At 36.3% G+C, this 24,685-nt stretch overlaps 1 protein-coding gene and 1 pseudogene across 6 annotated transcripts in view; both read right to left on the bottom strand.

Moving 5' to 3' along the window:
- Window positions 1-24,685, bottom strand: part of NRG1 (neuregulin 1) — a 1,080,326-nt gene that overhangs the window by 501,615 nt on the left and 554,026 nt on the right. The window lies entirely within an intron of this gene.
- On the bottom strand, window positions 991-2,091 carry LOC112916109 (glycine cleavage system H protein, mitochondrial-like; annotated as a pseudogene).

Genomic DNA, 24,685 nt, shown 5'->3' on the forward strand with positions numbered 1-24,685 from the left:
TAAAGGGGTCCCTGCCCTGTAAGAACAGAGCAGGAAAATAGATGCTTGTAACCCATATAAAAAGTCAGATTCATAAGTGGCTTTTAACAATCACATGAATTGAAAACTGAGTGATAGCTAATTATGCAAATAGAAGCATAAGAGCAAGAAATGACAGAGGTTTTAAAGATTGGGCATCTCGGTAGACATTTTCAGTAGGTTTTGAAAGGGTTTGTGAATGAGCTTCACTCCACAAGCCTGAATGCAGACTTCTTTGTTTTTCTGCCAAAGCTCAATAAAACTCCATTACACAAGAGAGAAAAGAGAGTTTTCAGTGTCAGACATGTTTATTTTCACATGAGTAACATTTTCTGATCTCCATTTGTGATGGTAGAAATATGTCACGTTGCCACCTCTAGCGTCATGTACCTAACTCAGACGTAAACTCATAAATCATAACAAGTATATATTTAAACACAATTCAAAATCATGACTTCTAAAGGATCGACCACATTTTAATAGATTTTTAAAACGTATTTCAAAATCACTTAAAAGCAGCAAAAGCTGTCTCCTTGTTCATACCACCAAATTGCTAGTGTTACATTCTAATACCACCAGCACAGGGACTGGCAGGCAATACACAGGGCCTAAGTATGATTCCTGATTCTGAGTCCATCATTACCAATGGTGCTGACATGTGCTCCCATTATGAGTAAGAACTTTGGATACCAAATCCTGCTCTTCCTCTCTAGAGTGAAGGATGGTCATAGACTCTGAGGTTCAGGCTCATTTTGCAGCCTTTTAACCTCTAAACTGCCGGTTTGAGGCAGGCCTGAAATTCTGGATAGACAGAATAAAGAAGTGACTCATAGACAGTTAGCATTTGAAAGGACCCTGGCAATCCCTTGATTCAGCACCTTCCATTTACAGAGGAAGACAATGCAGGCCAGAGCAACAAAGCACCTGCCTTTCTGGTGGCCGGGGAAGGAAAACCATTCCTACATGTCATTCCTCATGGATGGCATAGAGGCAAGAGCAGGTGCCCCCTCATACCACACGTGCTCTGTGTCTCTTAGCACCCTCTCTACCTGAGCTGTGACTTACAACAGTGACGAAAGTCAGTTTCAATGTGTGGAGTTCATTCGGAGGTAGCCTCCTAATTGGGCTTGACCTAAACATAAGGGTGATGGACACATCCTTGGAGCTTCCCAAACCCAGGTTTCAACTTCTTCTGGTGTCAAGCGTTCACCCCTCTAGTCTAGTTTTTGTTTTGTTTTGTTTCGTTTCATATTAGTTTATTTAGGATTCCATTTTCAATCCTCAATAGATTTTATGTATTTCTCATATGCTTCTTCACTCATTAATTCATCCAGTCCTGAAGGATTACTGAGTGCTATCTTGATCAGCCAACCATCTTCATAACAAGATTTATCGACAAGTCCTGGGTTTTCTGCAAGAGCTTCATTAATTTCTGTTACTTCTCCTGATAGAGGAGAGTAGAGTTCACTAGCACTTTCACAATTTCCAAAGCACCAAACTCATTTTGTTTGTTCAGTTTTGTCCCAACTTCAGGCAGACTACAGTAAGCAACATCTCCCAAAGCTTCCAGTGCAAAAATTGCTGATTCCCACTGTTCTAATACCATTTTCTGTTGTGCTTAGGTCCCCATTACTTCTTGTCCTGTCCCACCTGATCCACTTCAGATTGTACATGCAGCATGCTCTCTGAACATTTGGGTTTCCAAACACTAGGGCTAGAAGTAGATTTCTCAAACACCATCTTAATAATGCTACTCTTCGGTTCAAGAACTTATGGTAACGCCTTATTGCTGAAGACAGCCACCAATAATTTTTCAGAAATGGATAATAGGGAGGTGGTAAGGTATGTAGGAAGGAACGGAGTCCTGACTTCAGTGTCTACAGATTTTAATTTAAGCAAGTCACTATTTCATCATCTACAAAAAGTCGCCATGTTTCAAATGATGGTTTTCTTGGGTGAAGGGGCAAGGACTGTGTTGTATGTGATTTTATCTGCATAGGACATAGTTTACAGCCTGGCATATTTTAGAGGTACACTGGAATATAAACTCTGTGAGGGCAGGGATTGTTCCCTGTTTTATCTGATGGGGTACTGTGGATGTTTAGAACACCACTTGACACAATCTCAATCCTCAATAGGTATTTCCAGAACTGTATGTTGAATTGAAAAAATAAGCAAATATAATGAATGAATAGGGGGACACTTTTGGCACAGAGGTGTTCTGACATGACTCCTCCCCGTTTCCCACCTGGTTTCCTCCTACTAGTGATTTTAAAAAGGCTAGGCTTTTTAACTTATTTTTTAAAAAAGGAGTATTATAATAAGAACATTCTGTTCATAAAAGGATGGGAATTACAGTATCAAGTGAATTTGCACAGTAGTTAAAGGGGAAAAAAGGACCTCTACGGTATTGAATAAACTCTCCCAGAGGAGCTTTGAAATAACCAACTCTTGGCCTAGAAAAACTGGCTGGCACTGCATTGACTAACAGAATGGTGAGCAGTTGTTATGTGGTGGGCAGGGTAACTAATGCCCCTGTGGCTTTCATCTTTGGTTGTGTGTTAGAATCCCCAGGGAACTTCTGCCTCTGCTGTTCCCCAGACCAATCAACTCAAAATTTGTAGAATGGCCCACACTGTAAAAAATGCCTCAAATGATTTTAATGAACAAAGAAGGCTGAAAACCATTATCTTAAAGATGAATAATAATATAAAGTTGGTTTTGGATTACAATTACTTTGATTAGGCTGATTCCAGCCAATAGACTTTATGTCCTAAATTGGCTCACGTGATTATGGAAGTTGACAAGCGCAAGATCTGCAGAGCTGATCTTGAATCAAAAGAGAGAAGTTACTGGTGAGCCAGGAAGAGCCAAATGTTGCAGTTCAAAGGTCATCAGGCCAAAGAATTCTCTCTTACTCTGGGGAAGGTTAGCCTTTTGCTCTCATCAGTTTTTCAACTGCCAGCATATTATACAGGGCAATCTGTTTTTCTGCTTTACGGAGTCTAGTGATTTAAATGTTAATCTTATTCAAAAACACCCTAAAGAAACAGTTAAAATAATGTTTATCTAAATATCTGGGTACCCCTTGGCACAAGTTAAGTTGACATCTGAAATTAACCGTCACATTGGGTACGTAGAATTTTATCCTGGGGAACAAAGTTGTATTTATAGAAAAAAATAATATTATTAAATCCAATTTTAATTGAATCAGATAATTATTAAACATCAAGAAGACATTAGAAACCTACTGATTTAGAATAAATGTTAGGCATAGAGAACTTTTTAAATAACCACTTCTCATAAGTTTACTTTTATTAGTCACTTGGTTTATTTTACTGCCATTAAAATCATATTATATAAATAACAAAGGGAAATCACTGTATTTTAAATGGTTCTTGGCTTTATTTGAAGTAACTTTTGTTACCTAAAATGAATGCATCTAGAAACTTCACTGGAAAATAATTTGTTAATATGCAATAAATTTTCTTGGCAAGTGCTAAAATGACAACTGTCTGCCGCCCTACCCATTTGTAGTATTTCTGTAATTACACACTTAGGACTTTGGGGGATGTAACTAATATCCCTGAATCTTAATTTTTCTCATTTACTCTATTACTGCTAATTCAGTAATTTAAGATATTTATGGTAATTTAGCTCCAACATCTTGATATGTTCAAGATTACAAGTCTAGTTGGTAACACAGGCAGTACTTGAACTCAAATAGTTCTTTTTAATATATCTGTGTTCATTGCTATAACTACTTGCGTTAAGAATAGCTGGCTGGCTATGGCATATAAGGTATGTGAAAACTCAAACGACACTCATAGTTGATCTTAGACTTCTCTAGTTATGTATAAAAACAAGAATATCCCACAGAATTAAGAGCTCAGAAATTATCTTGTGTGAGCAGAGGCTAGGTCTGTGGAATTTTTTGAAGAGAACATTTTATTGTGAAAAGTAGTTCTATATAAGGATATTGTTATAAGACTTCAGATTATTAAAAAGAAGACAATGAAGAGCCTTGGAGAATACACACACACACACACACAAAACTCAAATGTTCAGAAAAAATCAGAAATCCTTAAACAATTAAAAAAATTTCTTATGAGTCCAATGGATTTGCAGAAACTGAACCCTGAAACCAAAAATAATTTAAAATTTAAAAAAAGATACTTGAAGATAAGATGTATATAAGTTCTTGGTAAACCATACAACAATCTGCCAGCATCTTCTATGGTGCAATCTAGGAACTCGTCACAGAGTCAAAAAGTTCCTTACCCTTCCAGGCTTCTAATGGGCTAATGCATATAGTGAATCTCCACTGATTAAGCATATAGGTGGTAGATTCAGACTGTATCACTTACTACTGTGTGAGTTTGGGCAAGCTGCTTAACCTCTCTGAGCCACAGTTTCATCGTGTATAAAATCCTAATAGGTTCTGCACAGATGTGTGGGGATTTAACGAGATGAGGTATGTAATGTACTAAGGGGTGTGTGGCACATAGCAGATGCTCAGAGGTATAAACTGTAGTACATGGATCTCCAGTTCATTCTCAGTATAGCCACAGAAGGGTTAATGGCCAGAATCGGTTCTGACCTGGTCAGTATCCAGGCTACCCTGGTTGTTACAACAGGTGAATACCACTCTGAGTTACAGTTATACAAAAGAGGAGCTACAGCATGCAGTGATTCACTATCTTTTGTGACCACATAGTTATTTTTGCCAAGTCTTATAGAACTAGGGTTCTGAGAGAGATTTGTAGAATCCTGCCTTTTACAAAATGTTATTTTGTAATTATTTTTCCAAATGTTATTTATTCCTAAAGTAAGGTTGCCAGATTTAGGGCAGTAAAACATGAATTTCAGATAAATAACATAGATTTTTAGTGTAAGTAAGCATGTGATATAATTATGTTAAAAATTATTGTTTATCTTAAATTCCAATTTGATGGGGTGTCTTACATTTTATCCGATAACCTTACCTATAAATACCTTAAAATAATCTTATCCTAAAATATCTACCATGAAGATCCGAAGTACAGAAAGGGAATAGGGCCTTTGGCCAAATCAGAATGTCCCCAAACTCATGATTTCCACAGTATTTATCCTATTCTGCCTTCTTTGAAGTATAATATTTTAGCTGTCTTTCTCATTAGGCTGTGAATTACATAGGTGTTGAGCACTGATTTGTTTTATTTTCTACGTGGTGCTTGGAGCATAGGAAGTGCCCAGCAGGTTTGTTTTGTTTTGTTTTGTTTTGTTTAATTGAATTAAACTCAACCATTGCTTTTCTGACTTTTGTTAAAAAAACAAACGCGTTCTTTATAGAAAACTTGAAGAAAGCAGACATAAAAGGAAAAATAAGCCATTCTAATGCTAACATCCAAAGAAAAGCAATATTAAATTTGTATAATCTATCATTCTTATAAGAATTAGTTTTTCTAGAGCATGATTTTAATGGATATATAATATCTACTTAACCAGGGTAATTGTTTCTAATCTTACTGTATTGAAAATTACGAGATAAACATGCTTAAAGATAAATCTTTGTATAATCTCAGACTTGTTGGGTTTTTTTGTTTTGTTTTTTTAAAAGATTTTATTTATTTATTCATGACTGACATAGAGAGAGGCAGAGACACAGGTAGAGGGAGAAACAGGATCCATGTAGGACGCCCGATGTGGGACACGATCCTGTGACTCTAGGATCACGCCCTGAGCCAAAGGCAGATGCTCAACCACTGAGCCACCTAGGCATCCCTCAGACTCATTACTTGAAGAATGCATTTACAAGTTAAGAGTATCACTGAGTGGAGATATTGCTACTTGCTATAGACCAAATGTCAGGGTCTCCCCAAAACAGATATAGTGAAACCCTAAAGAGATAGGCTTTTGGAAGTTCATGACTTCATGAGATTGGAGCCCCCATGATTGGAGCCCCCATCATTAGATGAGTGTCCTAATAAGAAGAGGAAGAAAGCTAGCCCTTTCTCTTTCAACCATGTGAAGATACAAAGAGAAGACAACTATCTGCAAACCTGGAATAAGGCTCTCACCAGACAGTGGGTCTGCCAGTGCCTTGATTTTGGACTTTACAACTTCCAAAATTGTGAGAAATAAATGTTTGCCACTTAGTCAAAGGCAATTTGTTACAGTAGCCGGTGTTGACTAAGACACTATCCATGGGCAGATTTTCTTTGGAGCATCAGTGATTTCAAAATTGCCTTATGAATGGATATAACATCTGAATAGACAATCATCATAGAAGATATAGTTAAGGTAGACAAAGGTCTAGCCCCTCACCCTACCCACCCCAAGCTACTAAGCCCAGGTGTTTTTAATCTCAGTTCTCCTAAATTCTCAAGAACATATAATAACTCCAGCATCCAATCTCTTTCAGAATTTCAAATATGAAAATTCCCAATTCACTTTACTAGGTCAATAAACCCTGATACCACTCACTGTACAAGGCAAATTTAAAATAATCTTGAATATGAATGTAGAAGACCTCTAAATAAAATTATCCAATGAAATTTAACCATATGGTCAAATAAAACAAGAACCAAAAAGATTTATTTGAAGAATAAGTTGATTCCAACTAGGAACTAGATTTATCATTCCTAGGAGCTGACAACTTAAATAGATTATTATTTTTTTTAACTTAAACAGATCTCAAATATGAATTTAGAAGACCTCTAAATAAAATTATCCAATGAAATTTAACCATATGGTCAAATAAAATAAGAACTAAAAAGATTTATTTGAAGAATAAGTTGATTCCAACTAGGAACTAGATTTATCGTTCCTAGCAGCTGACAACTTAAACAGATTATTATTATTATTTTTTAACTTAAACAGATTAAAGAAAGTTATAAGCTCTTCTCGATGATGCCAGGAAAATCATTTGACTAAATTCAGAACATGGTCCCAATAATAATCCTTACTGAAGAATTCAATATAATAAGGTATAACTAGTGGAAGTCCATGGCAAACATTGCACTGGAGCTGTTCAATATGGTAGCTATAGCCACATGTGACTACTTAATTTTAAATTAAAATTAGTTAAAATTCAATGAAATAAAAATTTAAATTCTTCAGTCATTCTAGTCACATTCCAAGGGCTCAGTGTGGCTAATGAATATCACTGGATGATGCATATATGAAACATTTTCATAACACAGAAAGTTCTGTTTGATGGTGCTTCTATAAACAACTCAGAGCAGATCCTAGATATATGTGGACTTGTAAAATTTTAATAAGAGCTAACTTTATTGTATGCTCCTAATGTGCCTGGTATTATTTGAGGTGTTTTATAAGTATTATCTTATTTAATCATCATATGATATAATAATCATTACTAGTTTATCCATTTTAAAGCCATGAAATCAGAGGGACATGGAAGATGTTAAATAAATCAAAATTTACAGAAATTTTAAGTGGCAAAGCTTCCATTGAAATTCAGATGTCTGACTCTAGAAACATACTCTTTATAGTGAAGCTCCACAGCATCCTGAGTTAAAGATGACAAATTAATGGGCAAAGGATAAAATACTCACTAAGTTGTGTTACAGCAAATGGCCATCCATTTGGGAAAAAGTTAACTCAGATACATGCTTTGTATTATTTAAAAGATATAGCCATAAATATATAAAATGGGTAAAAAATATAATTGTGAAACACTGAAGTCACAAAAGCTCTTGGAGAAAGCAATGCATTTTTATACTTTTGGGGATACCAATTCCCAAGAAAGGAAAAAAACTCAGAAACTTTGAATAAAGAGTTTGATAAATTTCAGCACATACAAATTAAAACCTGCTGTGTGACAAAACAAAGTATAATCGAGGTTAAAAGACAGCAACAGAGTGGTGGAAGATATCTGAAACAAAAATAAAGTGCTATTACTTATAAAAAGGTTACATAAATCTACTGGAAAAAGGCAAACAGCCCTGTCAAAAAATAGGCCTAGTATATGGGCAAAATTCCTCTTGGAAAGAGAAATACAAATGACCAAAAAAATATGAAAAGATGTTCAAATTCACTGATAATCAGAGAAATGCAAAATAAAACAAGACACCATAATTCACCCATCAGATTGGACAATTTTCAAAGAGCAAAACTTCGTGCAGTGATACAGTGTAGGGCCATGGAATTCCCCATAAATTACTGGTGATTGTGTAAATTGATACACAATGCACTTTTGAGGGTAATGTCTATCACATTTTAAAATGAGGATGTCTTCAGTCCAGCAATCCCACTTCTGGGATTCTAACAGTTGACAAAGATTTATGCATTTTCATGTCAACGTTGTTTATAAAATGGAAAAATTGTTAATAACCTAAATACCTATCAATTAATGAATGATTAAATAAACCTACTTCCCCTACATTATGACATATGTGCATTGCTTTAAAAAAATGACACGCATGCACTTGACACTTGGAGCTATCTCTGAGATAATACTGTGTATGTGAAAAAGCAAAACAAAACAACACTCCTCTCCCAGACTTTCAATTTATCTATGGTTGCAACTTGACAACAAAGAGGGCTGTGAGAATCCACAGGAAACTGACACAGTTATCTCTGAGAAATGTAATTTGGGAGAGGATTTTGTTGGGAGCCGGGGGGGTGGCACTTAGGTTCTCTTTTTACTCATTATAACTTAGGCATTTTTTAAAAAGATTATTTATTTATTTATTTGAGAGAGAGAGAGAGAGAGAGAGAGAGCAGATACCATGGGCAGGGAAGGGCAGAGAGAGGGAGAAGAAGGCCCCCTGCTGAGCAGTGAGACAAAGGGAGCTGGGCTCCATCCCAGGATCTGCAGATCACAACCTGAGCCACCCAGGTGCCCCTACTTAGGTATTTTTTTTAATATTTTATACTTAGATATTATTTTATGTTATGAAAGTGTATATTATTATTGTGATCAACCAAATTAAAAAGAGAAAAAAAGCCACAAATGTACTTAATAAATTGGCACCTCATATGTACCATCTTTTCTCACTCTTTTCCCACCCCCCCCTTTGAACAGATGGTTTATCTGTGAATGAAAAAGAAAAAGAGAACAACACATGGATTATTTGTTCTGGGCTGCTGCTACAGATGGAGATAAAGGTGAGTTCAGCAGGTACTGGTGACTGAAGACCCTTTTTCTGCAAACAGGGTCTTATAAGTCTATTGGTTCTTAATAAATCTTAGAGGCAGTTGACACTAAAATAGCTAAAAGGTGGTCCATAGCGTCGGAGAAAGAAAATCCAGTTGGGGTATGCTTTTGACCACTGTGGCTTTTGAGTGATGAAGTTCATCTCTTCTTGACCTTAAAAATCTCAGAGCTGGCTGCATTGTGGCCTTAGACAATCCCATATCCCAAAGGTAGTTTCGTGTGGCAAAGGAAAGAATCATTTTATAACAAGAGTTCTCAAAGTGTGGTGCAGGATTCCTCAGAGATTCCCCAAACCTTTTCTGGCAGTCCTTGAGGTCAATACTATTTTCATAACAATAGTGGGATGTGATTTGCCTGTTTCATTCCTACTCTTCTACAAATCTACAGTGGGATTTTCCAGTGGATACATGACATATGATGATGTCATTGCTCTGGTGACTAATGGAAATGTGTCCTTGCGTATCCTTCTGTTTTAAACCTTTTTCACTTTAATTTCTAATTGATAGGTATAACTCACATTAAAAGAAACTCTACAGGGTCTTGGAGTATATAGTGGTTCTGAGACCAAAAAGTTACTTAACTTCAGGCTACATTCTGGCTTCCTTCATAATTTCTTCAGCAATTAATCCTTACAAAATGCTTCCTAATCATTTGTGTTTATCATATTGTGTAGAAACTATGGAACAAAGTTCATTTGCCAAAGAAAACTATGAAGAACCAAAAACTCATAAACTCAAAGGTGAGGGAAGAACTCCCTTCTCCCTCAGAGCAGGTTTATTTCAGTTCACTTTCTGCCCCAGGCAACAGCCTTGAGACCCAGAACACGATGGTGGCTCCTTTGGTTGACCTACAGGTTGTTTCTCAGGGTCTACAAAACTCATAAACTTTCTTTGAAGAGGAGGAAATTGTCTCCAAGCCTCTTCCCCTTCCCTAAGGTAACTTGACACTGAAAGAAGAGATTCACTTGAGGGTGATCTCTATGTAGATGGGGTTTTCCTCACTTATTAATAGCAAATAAATTTTTATTTCTCAAAATAATTTTCTTTCAACAAATTTCCTTACCTAATCATTTGGCAAAACATAGTAAAACAGAAGCATGCACTTTAAATGGATAAATTTTATGGTATGAGAATCACATCAATAAGGCTGCTACAAAACACAGTGAAATGAGCTTTTATTTGTCCTTTCATCTAACTATCTTTTGAATGTAAGCATAGCATTTCTTTTTTATAACAAGAAATAATAATAGTGATGATTTATGGGACATATATTTTATGTTAGACATTCATTGTCAAAATGGTCTATATAAATTAACTTACTTAATGTAAACAGCATCCTTTGGGTATACACAGCAGCAGCATCTAATATTTCAGATGAAGAAACAGAAGAGTTAGAGGAGCTAGGTAATTTCCTGAAATCTTGTAGTTATTAAATGGCAGAGAGAAGATTCAAACCCACAGCTTCATTGTGAAGCCCATGACCTCACCCCCTGTTTTTCTTTGGCACCTGTTGCAGGATAAATTATGCTTTGCACGTTCATTATGGGAAATGTGGGCAAGACTAGAAGGTATTTATAAAAAACAAAAACAATCAAATATGCTACTTTGTCGAGATCATTTTTCATTTTGAGAGATATTCACTTTTCTCCAACTCTTTATAGTATATATGCTTTTCCTCGGGTTAATACTGTATGTATTGCCTTTCCCATGACCTTGCCATCCTCTTTTTTTTTTTTTTTTTGGACATTTAGGTTGTTTCCAGTTTTTACTTTTTAGCAATGCTACCACAATGAGCATCTGTAAACACAATCTTTTACTGCATCTCTAATTATAGTTGCCAGACTAGATTATTTTAGAGAATAATTCTATGTTCACAAACCGTTAAAAAAACCAAACCATTTTATACTCCTACCAGCAGTGTTTGAGAGTACCTATTTCCTTACAATCTCCATTATAGTGAACAATTTTAGTCTATCTGCCAATATGATAGGTGAAAAATGATTTCTTAATTGTTTCATCTATTTCTAATGTAGTTAAGAAATCAAATCAAATAGGGTCATTTAAGAATCATTCAATGAACACATGTAGACATTAGACAGACCTGGGCATGCCTTTTCTCATGCATTAACCACTGTGTGAAAAATCATGTATCATTTCCTAAACCATCTGTATGTCTTCCCATTAGGTCAAATCCAGTCCCTTAACACAGAAGGATGGTATTGTGTGGGCAAAAATCATCATGATTTTCCTTCTTATAAAGGGAGTGAGAATATCTGCTAGTTAACATAATATAATTAAGTAGGAAGCATTAGGAGCAGTAAAGGAGTAAAAAAAATTATTATTCTAATAGGCTAGAAAAGAGTTTCTCATCACTAAGATCCTATTCACCATGAATGATTGTCTTTTAAACCATTCCCTACTGTGCTGAATCAAACAGTCAGATATTTTTAACTTGGGCTTCCTTTTCTCAAACTGTCTAATTGGATTTTAAAATCTGTTATTAGCCAGAAATAGCAAACTGGCCCTACAGGAAGGCTCCCCATATGCTGTTAGGATGTTTCCATAGTTTGGCTAGAGTTAATCACATTTCATTCATAAAGATTAGCTGAAAATGAAAAAGGAAATAGATTGTCCCCAACTGAACTAGCAAGGATAGCACAGTAGCTTCTGACTGGGGCAGAGATGTTTGACAGGGCGGTAGTAGCAGCCTGTTTTGCTCTGACTAAAACGACTAGAATTCCCAGGAGAAAAAAACAAAACAAAGCAAAAGACATTAGGCAGTAGCATTTAAATACCTCCTAAAGTCTGGAGGTATGTATTTTTTTTTCTGTTATTTTTTTCTAATGATAATACTATTACATTTTTGTTATAAAACATTGGAAAGTTGAGGTGTCTGGGTGGCTCAGTGGTTGAGCATCTATCTGCCTTCAGCTCTGGTCCTGATCCTGGGGTCCTGGGATGGAGTCCCACCATCAGGTTCCCTGCAGGGAGCCTGCTTCTCCCTCTGTCTGTGTCTCTGCTTCTCTGTCTGTGTCTTTCATAAATAAATGAAATATTTTTTAAAAAAATTGGAAAGCAATGATGTTATAAACACTTAAAATTACCTGTAATACCATATCCCAAAGATAGTCACATTTTAGTGGCACTTTTCCCTTTAAAGTGTTATACGAATTTATTTTAAAAAACCAAATGTCATTCTCCATACCTTTGACATTTACACATTAAGTAGGAACAGAAAACATGGTACTATTTATAGTAGTGAAGGCAGTATTGAAATAGGTAATACGCATTTACTCATAGAAGATATGGATTATGGTAGAAGCCCTGCATTCAGTCATTTTAGCCAGTCATGGTTTTCCTTTTCCAATAATGAGGATAATAATTCTGGTCAAAGAGATGCATTGTCTTTACACAAACAAAACATTCAATTCAATTGGCTACAGAGAAGGCAGTTACAAACAGAATAAGAAAGAAGTCTTCTTGAGATGATCCTGAGATCTATAGCTTTAAAAAAATAAAGCTTCTGCACTTGTGAACATAGCATAGCATATAAACTTGTCAAATCACTAAGTTGTACACCTGAAACTAATGTCACCTCGTGTGTCAACTACACTTCAAAAAAAAAAAGGTTAAAAAATATTTAAAAATAAAGCTTGTTTTTTTAATTTTGGGAATTTATGGAAGTATTTGGCCCCACTAATCTTCTTTCCCCTTTTAAACCTCTCCCTCATCTTCATCTAACAGGTCTCTAATTAATATCTGATTTAGCTGTGTATCCTCTCTGACTTTCACTTCAGAAAGCTTTACAAAAGCCACTAACACCGGAAAGGTCCATTGCATAATGGAGGATGTGGCAATACTCTCCAAGATGATATGGGACATATTTGGGTGTTTGTGAACTCTCTGCTACCAAAAGAGAAAAATCACAAAGTGCTTTCCCATCACCTTCCAGTAAAACTGGGCCTAATTATGGTAAAACCACCTTCAGTTTTAATGTTTCACATTAGAGATAATTTGGGCATAGTTTATATATTTTTTTAATTTTTAAAGATTTATTTATTTATTAATGAGAGACACAGAGAGAGGCAGAGACACAGGCAGAGGGAGAAGCAGGTTCTTCACAGGAGCCCCATGTGGGACTTGATCCCAGATTCTGAGATCAAGATCTGAGCCGAAGGCAGCCACCAAACCGCTGAGCCACACAGGCATCCAGGGCATAGTTTATTTTTGTTCTTTTCTTGAAATCTTGTTGGTGGGGAGTGATCTTGAGAAAACCCATCAGGAAAAGGCTACACTGCCAAGCCAACAGTCCACATTTTCTGCAATATTCAGTCACTATTACTCTTGCCTTCCTCAGGAATAGTAGAAAGGGTGAACTGCACTAACAGGCAAATGCACGATTGTTCTAAAGGATCATCTAATGCATTAAATGACTCTGCGGTTGTTCCTTTTTCCACTTATAATACAGGAAAGTCATACTACTTTTTGCCAACGTAATGGAGCAGAAGAATGGAGTTTGGGTGAATATTCCTGCATTTTATTTCTCATTAAAAAGTTCATTTATATTTGCTTATCTCAAATCTCTGAAAAGTTTTTCCATAATCACAAACCTTTCATCAAATTACAGTTCTGCTTCTGTCTGTGAATAATTATGTATGGTCAGAGAAAACAAAATAAAAGAGCATTGAGCTTCTGTATCTAGCTCCTGGGTAGGTTCTTTGCATCTGCCCTTTCTAGCCTTCTCTGCAATCCACTCCATTAAGATTATTAAATTACATGTCCTGGCCACTTTTGATTACACAAGTAATGTAGAATCAATGCCGGAATGCTGGAATATTTGTAAAATAAAGAAAAACAAACAAAATATTTTGCTTATTTAACAGTATACTACCATATGTACTTTCTTAAGTGATTGTTCTATAAAACAAAAATTGAAATATTTCAATTTCTAAATGAAGGACTTTGGATGATTTGCAAAATTTCTATGCAATAGAATACAAAAATATATTCAAAATGATTAAAACTTTCACACTCACTGTAATTTATGTCAATGGTTTTAAATTTATGTATTTTTATAATCCGTTGAGGGTGCAGGTAACATTTTGAAAGATCCTTTATTATCTCAGGCACCATTGGATATTTTCACAAGTATTATTTCTTATTTGATTCTCATCTTCATAATATCATTTATTATATAGATACAATTACCCCTAGTTTGCAAATGAGAAGACTATAGTCCAGTTAGCATCCAAAGTAACTTGTTTTGTGGCAATTAAGTCTAGAAGATACTCTGACTAGTATAGATGATAAGAGCTTTCTCTATGACAATAAATGGAATCAGTACCTCTGTCACAGAAGGGCTCCTATTTTCTGTTTTTCATTGATTAGTTCTGACCCGCAGACTAATCGAAATGACACATTTTTGTAAAACTTTCATGCTAATGATGCAATAATTGCAGCAATCTAGTTAAAACAAGTCTAATCATGCCACTCATCTGCACAAAAATCTTCAAATAGTTTCCTGTCTTGTACCAAGAGCTGAAGTCATTGAAAACAGAGGCCAACATGATCTGTGTTCCCCACCCTTACCTTTCTGACCTCATTGCCACCTCACTCAGTGGGCTACAACCATACCAACCTGCCTATTCTACTTCAAGCATATCATGGCCCCTGCCCTTTGCACTTGCTGTTTCTTCTCCCAGAATGCCCTTCTTCCATATACATACATCGATTACACACTCACTTCCTTCAAATCTCTACTAAAAACACTGGATCCTTAATGACCAGATCACACAGCTTAAAATGTCAATACTCCTTGAACCCTAATATAACCTAATCCCCTTTGTTTCTCTATGTTCCCTGTGGTTCCACCACAGAGCTCTCAGTAAGTATTACTGGATGAATAGCTGATATCATTTCTTCCTAGTCCTTGCTTTTGATTAGAATTCCAGGTATATGAATGTAGCTCCATGAGGCCAGAGATGACCATTTCATTCCCCACTGCATTCCTCATTCAAAGAAGCATGCTTAGCCCATAGTTGGCACACAATAAATACATGCTGAATGAATGAATGAAATAGTTAAGAACAAAGAAGATGACTGAAATTACATTAATGATATAGAAATTTGCCCTTAAAACCTCAACACTCCCTAAATCCTTTCCTCTCTTCCTTTCTTCTTATTTCTGTTTGCCTGTTTTACTGTCTCACACTTCCCCTCCTCTGTGTCCACTTCCTTGAAAAGAACAGGCTTGCTCATAGTTTCCTAAGAGCACCAACACATGTGACATCAGAGTTGCACTCAGGACCACACAGCCTGTGACAGAAGTCAAATTCCAATATTTGATACATTGAACCACACTGTTACTTGTAACTTGAGCATCACATAGGGTTTTAAAAAGATCAACTACGTCAGTAGCCTTGATGGGACATTTTGGACTGCTAAGAAAAATCAGTTAAAAGGTACCTGGACACAACTCAATAGCAAAAACCAAACAATCCAATTAAAAAATGGGCAGAGGACGTGCTTGGATGCTTTTCCAAGGAAGACATACAGATGGCCAACAGGTACATGAAACAGTGCTCAATATCTCTAATCATCAGGGAATTGCAAATCAAACCCACAGTGAGATATCACATCATACATGTTGGAATGCTGGTGTCAAAAAGACAAGAAATAACAAGTGTTGACAAGGATGTGGAGAAAAGGGAACCCTTATGTACTGTTCGTAAAAACATAACTTGGCACAGTCACTGTGGAAAACAGTGTAGAAGCTCCTCAAAAAACTTAAAAAAAGAATTGCCATAAAATCCAACAATTCTACTTCCGGGTATTTATTTGAAAAAAACAAAAACAAAAAAACAACTACTAACTTAAAAAGATACATGCACCCCTATGTTTAATGATGGCAAAACATGAAAGCAGCCTAAATTTCCAGTGGATAAATGGATAAATAAAATGTGGTGTGTGTACACACACACACACTGGAATATTATTCAGCCTTGAAAAGGAGGACATTTTGGCCATTTGTGAACATGGATGGACTTGAGAACATTATGTTAAGTGAATTAAGTCAAAAAAAGACAAGTGTCCTATATCACTTCTATTGAAATCTAAAACAATGGGACGCCTGGGTGGCTCAGCAGTTGGGCGTCTGCCTTTGGCTCAGTCCCAGGATTGAGCCCCATAATAGGCTCCTTGCATGGAGCCTGCTCCTCCTGTCTCTGCCTGTCTCTCTGCCTCTCTCTGTGTCTCTCATGAATAAGTAAATAAAATCTTTAAAAAAAAAGGAATCTAAAACAAAACAAAAACACTCCTTTCCAAACAAACAAACAAACATACAGAGAACAGAGTGGTTTGTTGCCAGAGATAGAAGACAGAGGGTGGGGTTGGCAAATGGGTAAAGTGGGTCAAAAAGAACAAAACTACTTTCCAAATAAGTAAGTTATGGAGATGTAACATATAGCATAGTGATTAAGGTTAACAATATTGTATTGCATATGTGAAGGTTGGTAAGTAAGTAGGTCTTAAAAGTTCTCATCAAAACATTTTGTAGATACATATGGCAATGAATGTTAACTAGCCTTATTGTGGTGATTTTGCAATATATACAAATATTAAATCATTATGTTACATATCTGAAACTAATATATGTCCATTATACTTCAATAAAAAAATAAAAACAAAAATATTTCAAAGGGCCCTCAAATTTTCTTTTTATGACAGTGAAAAAGATGGACAAAGATCCTTTTACCCTGGTGTTCCAGATTATAAATAAAAAATAAAATAAGAAATATCTGGTAGGACCTTTCTGCTTTGCTTTTGTTCTAGCTGATTATATTTTTCTTAGGTAGACCACAACCATGAGAAATTAACACTGAACAAGTTGATCAATATGCAGCAAATAGAGCCTCCTTCAACTCTGAAAGTTTTCATATGAGAAACAAATCTCTGTAAATATTCTACTGATATTCCTCATTAACAAACAGAACATTGAGCAAGACTGAAGTAATCAGCCTTGCTACTATGAAATCCAGATTGATGTCCTCAGGTGCCTTCAGCTGATGCCACATGGTTGTGTTGAGACAAGATGCATAGAAACATGCCAATGATACATATAAATAGCTGAATTTGATATATTTGACAAACTCTGATATCATCATTTTCTATGGTCTATTTAAATTGAGCAAGCCTGGAATCCCACCCCCTACTGTTTATAATGCTAATGCTACTTAATAAGTAATTGTTATTCACAAGACTCAGGTCTTAAATTTAGGAGTTACCAGGGATAACTGGTGATTGATTCTCACACAACAGGACTCAAAGATGTAATGGACCATTTCATGTGAAAATAAGTTCTTCATCATTGGAGAGATTCAACTCAAAATTGTAAAATCACCTATTAAGGATCTAATGTCAGCATCAGGGAGAGGGTTGGAATAAATAATTGCCAAATTCTTTGACTCAGAATCCATGGAATTGTACAGGAAAAGCAGCTGTTATAAGTTAGACTGTGTTTTTTTTCATAAAAAAGCTGCAATTAAAAAAAAGATTTTATTTACTCACGAGAGATACAGAAAGAAGCCAAGACATAGGCAGAGGGAGAAGCAGGCTCCCCGTGGAGAGCTCGATTTAGGACTCAATCCCAGGACCTGATCATGACCTGAGCCAAAGGCAGATAGATGCTCAATCACTGTGAGCCACCCAGGTGCCCTCGATGCTGCATTCTTAAATATAAGTGGGCCGTTGAGGTCACCAGTGAATGAGAAAAGCCTTTGCTATAAAAGGAAGAGACCCAAGCAAACAAGAGGAAATCTCCACCAAGAGAAAATTAAGACAATTTAAAGTGTGGACAAAACATTTTTACAAAAAATCTCAGTTAAAGAAAAGAATGGCCTCTTAAACAAGAACAGTAATACTGTATGAAACAGTATGAAATGAATAATCAGAACACATTAAAAAAAGTGTTCTTGGAAATTGAAAGTAGGAAACCTAAAATTAAAATACTAGGAGTACTAGGAGAAACAATGAAATATAAAATTGAGATAATTTCCAAGAAATTGAATACCAGAAAATATTTTTGAAAAATAGGAGAGAAAAGATCAGTACAGAGATCTAATGTGAAACTCCAAGAAATCCCAGAAAGTGATATCTGAGAGACAAAATGAAGTGAAGGAAATTATTGGAGAAACAAGAAAATTCCCCAGTGGGTGCACTAAGGGTTTAACATAATAAGAAGATAAAAAATTTACATATTATTATTAAATTTTAGAACATTTGGCATAAAAGACCATCCAAAAGGAAAATAAATTAAATATAAAGGATTAGGAATAAGAATGTCATTGAACTTCTCAAAAACAATAGTGTAAAAAAAAGTGACAGCAGAGCAAAAATCTTCAAAATTCTAAGAGGAAATGGATTTCAATCTGTCTTCTATATTCTGCTCAAATATCAACCAAGGGTGAAGGTGTAATAAAGACACTTTCAAATAAGGCAGGTCAAAACAATTATTTCATAAGTATGCATATTTGAACACTACTGGAGAATATGTTAAACAAAGAGGAAAACAAAGATGGGGAAGATACAAGAAAGTAGCAAGGTCACAGCTCCAACAGTAAACTCAAAGCATCTTCTTGAAAATAAAGCAGAAGATGGAAGGCATCATTGGAGCTTAAGGAAAGAGACATCACCATGAAAAATGAAATGAAATTGATGAAGATTAAGTTTATGGATAGGCATATGACACAGAAATTGAATAAATAGGGAAATAGTTTAAGAGAAAATCAGAGAAATGAAAGTCTAAAGCAATCATTAACTCCAGAAAAAATGAAGGACTGTTCAAGATAAGAATAGGGCTTGTAGCGCAATAGTTGGCTCAGCAGTGAGCAATATTTTCATCAGCAATATACAATGTAAATACCAAATATACATTGTCACATAATAGAGGGAGGAAGGGGAAGCTGGATTCTTATAAGAAATAAGATTTTGTATATAAATTTCCAGAAACATAAATAATAAATGACTATCCTCTTTCTTCATTTTTAAAATTTTAACCTCTCTTTGGGAAAGCAACATGGTTTAGGGAAATGAACACAGGCTTAAGAATAAAAGAGCTCTGTTATTAATGAATTTCAAGTTGTTTAACTCATTAGACCACTGGTTTCCTTGCCAGTCAAATGGATGTAATATTGACCTCAGAAAATTTGTGTAAAACTCAAATGACATTCAAAACCAGAAAACAGATGCACAGTAAATGTTTCTTGTTACCCCTTCTTTCAATTTTACCTAAATTTCTAGATGCTAGAAAAAGATTTGTTATGAAAACATGACATTTTCAGGCAATTGCAGTGTTAAATATCACCCCGAGGGTAGCTAAGTTATCTTGATTAGAAAACAATGCCCTTCACCAAGAACAGGATGATCAAGCAATGATCTTGCCAGAGAGCATAAATATAAGCGTTGTTCAACCTGCCAAAATATTGCCTAAATTCTCATGCAACTTTTGGCACGGAAATATTCATTCATCCTCAGGAGAATCTTGGATGGTGCGTGTGTGTACACACACACATGCACACATGCCCTTAGTGATCTCAAAGTTTAGGGGAAATGTTCTAGGATGTGGCAAGGTGAGGATCTTTTTCTGGGACATGGCCAAGCATGTAGACAAGCATTTGCAATGTTCTACTCAAAATGTTAGAGGGCTCTGCAAATTCAAAAAAAAAAAAAAAATGCAGAGGAGGGGAGGAATCAAGGGAATCGGAAAAAATGATTTAAGAAGCATCAAATATTAGGAAAGATGTCTTCTAAAACTTGATCTGGGGCCAGCACTCAGTTCTCAGTTTGTTTAGCTGAAATGAGTGGCCCAAAGTTAGACAATAAGCTAACAATATACATATCCCCGATGTTTATGGTTGTGTGAGTTTTGGCAAATCATTTAAAAGCAGACACTTAGAAAAGGTCAAAACTGGAAGGAGCCTTGGAGATGATTTGATCCAAGCTCTCACTTTCTGAGTAAGAAAGCAAGGCCTCAGAGGTGATAAACCATATACAAGGCAGAGACTTGGGCAAGCTCTGAGGCACAGTATGTTCAGGCTAGCTCCAGGCATGTGTAGACAGCAGGATTAATTCAGTCACCAAATCAGCCTTTAGCAGAGATTGTGAAGCAATGAATGCAAAGCCTAGGCAGTCCCCCAGGAGTAAGGATAGAGAGAGGGGGCTGAGAGTAGATCACCATGTCTGTGTGAGAGCAAGAGAATTTGCAGAAGGCTGTGATTTTTTTTTTCCCTCTCAGAATAAGAATGTATAAGAATAACAACACCTGGAAAAAATAAATAATTAAAATAAAATTAAAATTAAAAAAATTAAAATCCAAACAAACAAGACCAAAAAACACTTTAGAAACAGAATCTAACAATCTCATTCAAAAAAAAAACCAAAAAAAAAAAACCAAAAAATAAAAACCCCACAAAAACAAAAAACAAAAACTCAGAGGAGCAAGCATATGGAAAAGATGAAATAGAAGAATATCATGCTGGAAGATAAGAGGGAGACTATGAATATGCCTTTGGTTCACAGACCTTAATTCTATTTAATGAGACATACTGTTGAACATCCTTGGCTTCATTTGAATGTCCTCTGAAAAGTCATCACTCCACAATGGGATGAAAGGTGAAGATTTCTCTTGGAAATGTTAAACTATTTTCTTTTTGGCACTTATCATTTGGAAACTAAGATTTTAATAAAAACTGTCTCCTCTCTGTTCCCTGGGCTCTCCGTTGGGCACGTTGTCTCCGTTTCTGCTTTTGTGAACTCCCAGCTGACTCGGAAAATGGATTTGTTGTCTGAATTGGGCAGTTTCACTCTCTCATCCCATTTTATCTAGTCTTTTCCATTCACCATCAAGTACTCTGAATCTAAAGTTCTAGGCAGAGATGATGACAGATTCCTTTTATCAGAAAGCTATTCCTGATGAACCAGGGGAGAGCCTGTGACATTCCTTCCCTTCATGCTTCCTCTCTCCTCAACCCACACCCACATGCTGCATGATTGCCCCCATCTCCATGACTGCTCTAGGACCGGGAGCGATTCACACCACATATAGGTACCCAAAAATATGTTTGGTGAGCTCAAAGGATGTGTACAGATCAACTGCTTTCCAAAGTGTGTGAGCACACACACAAGTTGTATCTATTCATTCTCTATTTTGTGGAGTTAAAAGAACAGCAGGTATGGTTTCCACTGCACAGTCTTCATACAGGCACTGGTGTAGTAACTCTTCACAGAGTTGGCACTGCCAAGAAATGAGGCCTTCCCCATGACCTAGTTGTTCTAGGATCCTCTAACCCACGTCTTAACTGATGATATTTATACCAAATCAACTGCAATGCAAGGAATATCTTTCTTTACTATACAATTCTCTAACTTATAAAACAGGATTTGATGTCTGTCCTAAGATTTATTTCAAGGTCGTAATTATAACCACCGATGACGGAGCTACATCCATAGGTACACTCAGGGACTACTGTGGTTTTGGAGGCCCTTTGAACCTAGATATAATGGCATGACATTGTTACACTTTTTAAAAAATTCCATTCCCTTTTAATAGATTTTCTGATTCCTGATCTAAGCTGTTGGCTTTTAATGTGAATTGGTAAACCTCACAGGTCAATATATTAGAATTATGTCAGGTCTAAAGCCTTTGACTAAGAGCCAGAACTCATGAGCTTTCATGTTGACCTATTTTTAACTGTTTTTTTTTTGTTGTTGTTGTTGTTGTTTTTTTTTTTTTTTTTTTTTTTTTTTTTTTAACTGGGGGGTTTTGATACCTAACTTTTTCTTTCAGGCTAGACAATTCCAGTTCCCAGAAAAGTAACCTTTCCAGGTCTGAGGTGTTACTGAAAATGCTGTTGATAATAATACTGCTGCTAATGAAATTCTTTTCACCTTAATAGTACTAAATAATTTATGTATAGGTAAACCAACCACCCTAGTTATTTCCTGGGGATGAGCTATACTCACAGAGAAGTTGGTAACAGAACACGGGGAAATGTTTTTTAAATTAAAAATTTATTTTATGGCTATAATTTTCTTTAGGAGAATAACTTTCATACAACAGTCATCTATAGAAAATCATCTAATTTTTTTTCAAAGAAGTATAGTAAGGGGGCATATTACAAAGGAACTGGTTCTTCTAAAAATACTTCCCAAATGAGAATATGCTTTGGAGTGATGTTTTTCACTGATCTTATTTTTTACATGTTTTGGAGTAAATGCTGCATACACCTCCTGCATTTACTCCAAATATTAAAGCAATGGAGAAGAAAATTCAGTGAGTAGCAGTGGTTTTGAATGCCATGGTGCTAGGGTTATAAGTCCAATCCCTATCTTTACCCCAGGACTGTTTATTAGGCTGACTTTACTATTGTCAGGGCCTGGGGAATACCTGTGTGGGCTCCACCTAATAATAGTACATGGAAGGAAGGTGGTGTGGGTGGGTCATGAGTGGACTCTGCCAACAGAAAGAGAGGTGAGAGATGGAGTATTACAATATGGAACACTATTCTTGCTATATTTTACATGAAAATGTTAAACCTTTATGATTCCCAGAGATAGGGATAATGTAAATGCTCCAATTTGATAGTCATTTCTGTATACATTTTATCAGCTGTGCAGATCACGTGCAGAACTTTCTTATAGGCTCTCGACATAATTATGAGGACACCAAGATGGCATGGGGGTTACTGCCAAATTGGGAAAAGTGGGACTGATGGAGACTGTACATAGGAAGCTTTCATTCTAGAGCCTTAAAGCGGCAAGTGGCTATTTAACAATGAGGTAATGGAAGCTTGGCATGGGAAGGAATTGCATGTGAAGTGAGCACATAAAAGTTGAGTCATTGATTATATTAGTGTCCTAGGGCTGCCATTTTGTATTGCTGTCCTAGGGGCTAGACGTCTAAGATGAAGGTATTGGCAGGACTGTGCTTCCTCTGAAGATGCTAGGGAAGTGTATGTTCCACGTCTCTTGCCTAGCTCCTGGTAGTTCCCTGACTTGTGGCAATGTAATTCTAATATTTGCATGGCATTCCCCCATCTGCATGTATGCCTCTGCATCCAATATTTCCATATTTAGATCAGATTATGCCAGTCCTATAGGACTAGAGCGTACCTAATGACCTTATTTTAACTTGACTATCCTTGTAAAGATCCTATCTCCAAATAAGACCACATTCTGAGCTAGCTCATGTGGTTGGGTTAGGACTCCAACATCTTTTTGGCAAACACAATTCAAACCACAACACTGAGTCTCTACCAAACCCAGTTTCCCACCTCCCAGACCAGTTTCCAAATATGCCATGGCACACTGCCTTTGATGTTTTTATGTTTTGTTTGTTGTATCCTGAAGTCAAATGTAAATGATTTGGGGATCATTTCTCTAGCATCAGTGCTCCATTAGTGTAGATAATTAAAAGTTGATTGTAGCAGTCATTATTTTTCATTTCTAAAAGCCTGCATTAAAATGGAATGGCCATTTTCCTAGAAGGAATGGGAATAATCCATCACCCTGACACTGAGGGGAATTCCACAAAAAAAAAAAAAAAAAAGGAAAAAAAAAGCGAAGGAAGAAAAGCACTTTATCAATGTGATTCATTATTATCATCAACAGGGTCACTGTGTATATGCTTCATTCATTTATTACTATTTCATACTCACAAATAGAGGATTCAACCCAGGCTATGCTATTTCAAAAACGGTACATCCTATGAGTGGGTCTATCTTCCTAGAAATAAAACAAATAATGATGAAAACCCCTGAAATTGACATCTGTTCATTCATTTTACCAAAAATATATATTCAAAAAACTTAAATTTATTTGTATGCCAGGTACTGATCTAGGTGCCTAGGAAACATGGAACAAAATAGAAAAGCCCTGCCCACTGAGCTTACATTCTTAATTATACAGTATATTGGAAGAAGAAAAAAATAGAGCATGGCAAGGGGGATTAAAGGTTCCTGTGTATGTGTTGGGAGGTAGTGCCTGCAATACAGGGTGGATCACTGACAGGATAACATTTGGGCAAAGTTTGGAGGAGGTAAGGAAGTGTGAGCCCTGGCTTCTCTGGGGAAGAGAGCAACAATGAGAGATAAGAGCCAGTTCCTGAAGTTCCTGAAATGGGATCAGGTCTGGTGTGTTCCAGAAACAGCAAGAAGGCCAGCATGGATGTCAGTGAGACCAAAGGCCAAAGACCTGCTTGTGTTGTGGTCCTGTGCCAGGTCTGATTAGGTTTGACAACTTCAGCCTCTGGAAGCTTCCTTGAATCTCTTCTGCCTCCAAGTCTGGGATTCTCTGTACCTTCTTTGGCTCTCTTTCCTGGCTGCTGACCAACAACATTAAAATGGGCAGCAAAAGTGCAAAAGGAAGAGTTAACACCCCATTACAGACTACACAGTCTTTCTCCTGTCATTCTCACCCCCATCTCCTGCCCAGCTAAATGTAGTATTGATAA

The sequence above is a fragment of the Vulpes vulpes genome, chromosome 7 (assembly GCF_048418805.1).
Source record: "Vulpes vulpes isolate BD-2025 chromosome 7, VulVul3, whole genome shotgun sequence".
Taxonomy (NCBI): Eukaryota; Metazoa; Chordata; class Mammalia; order Carnivora; family Canidae; genus Vulpes; species Vulpes vulpes.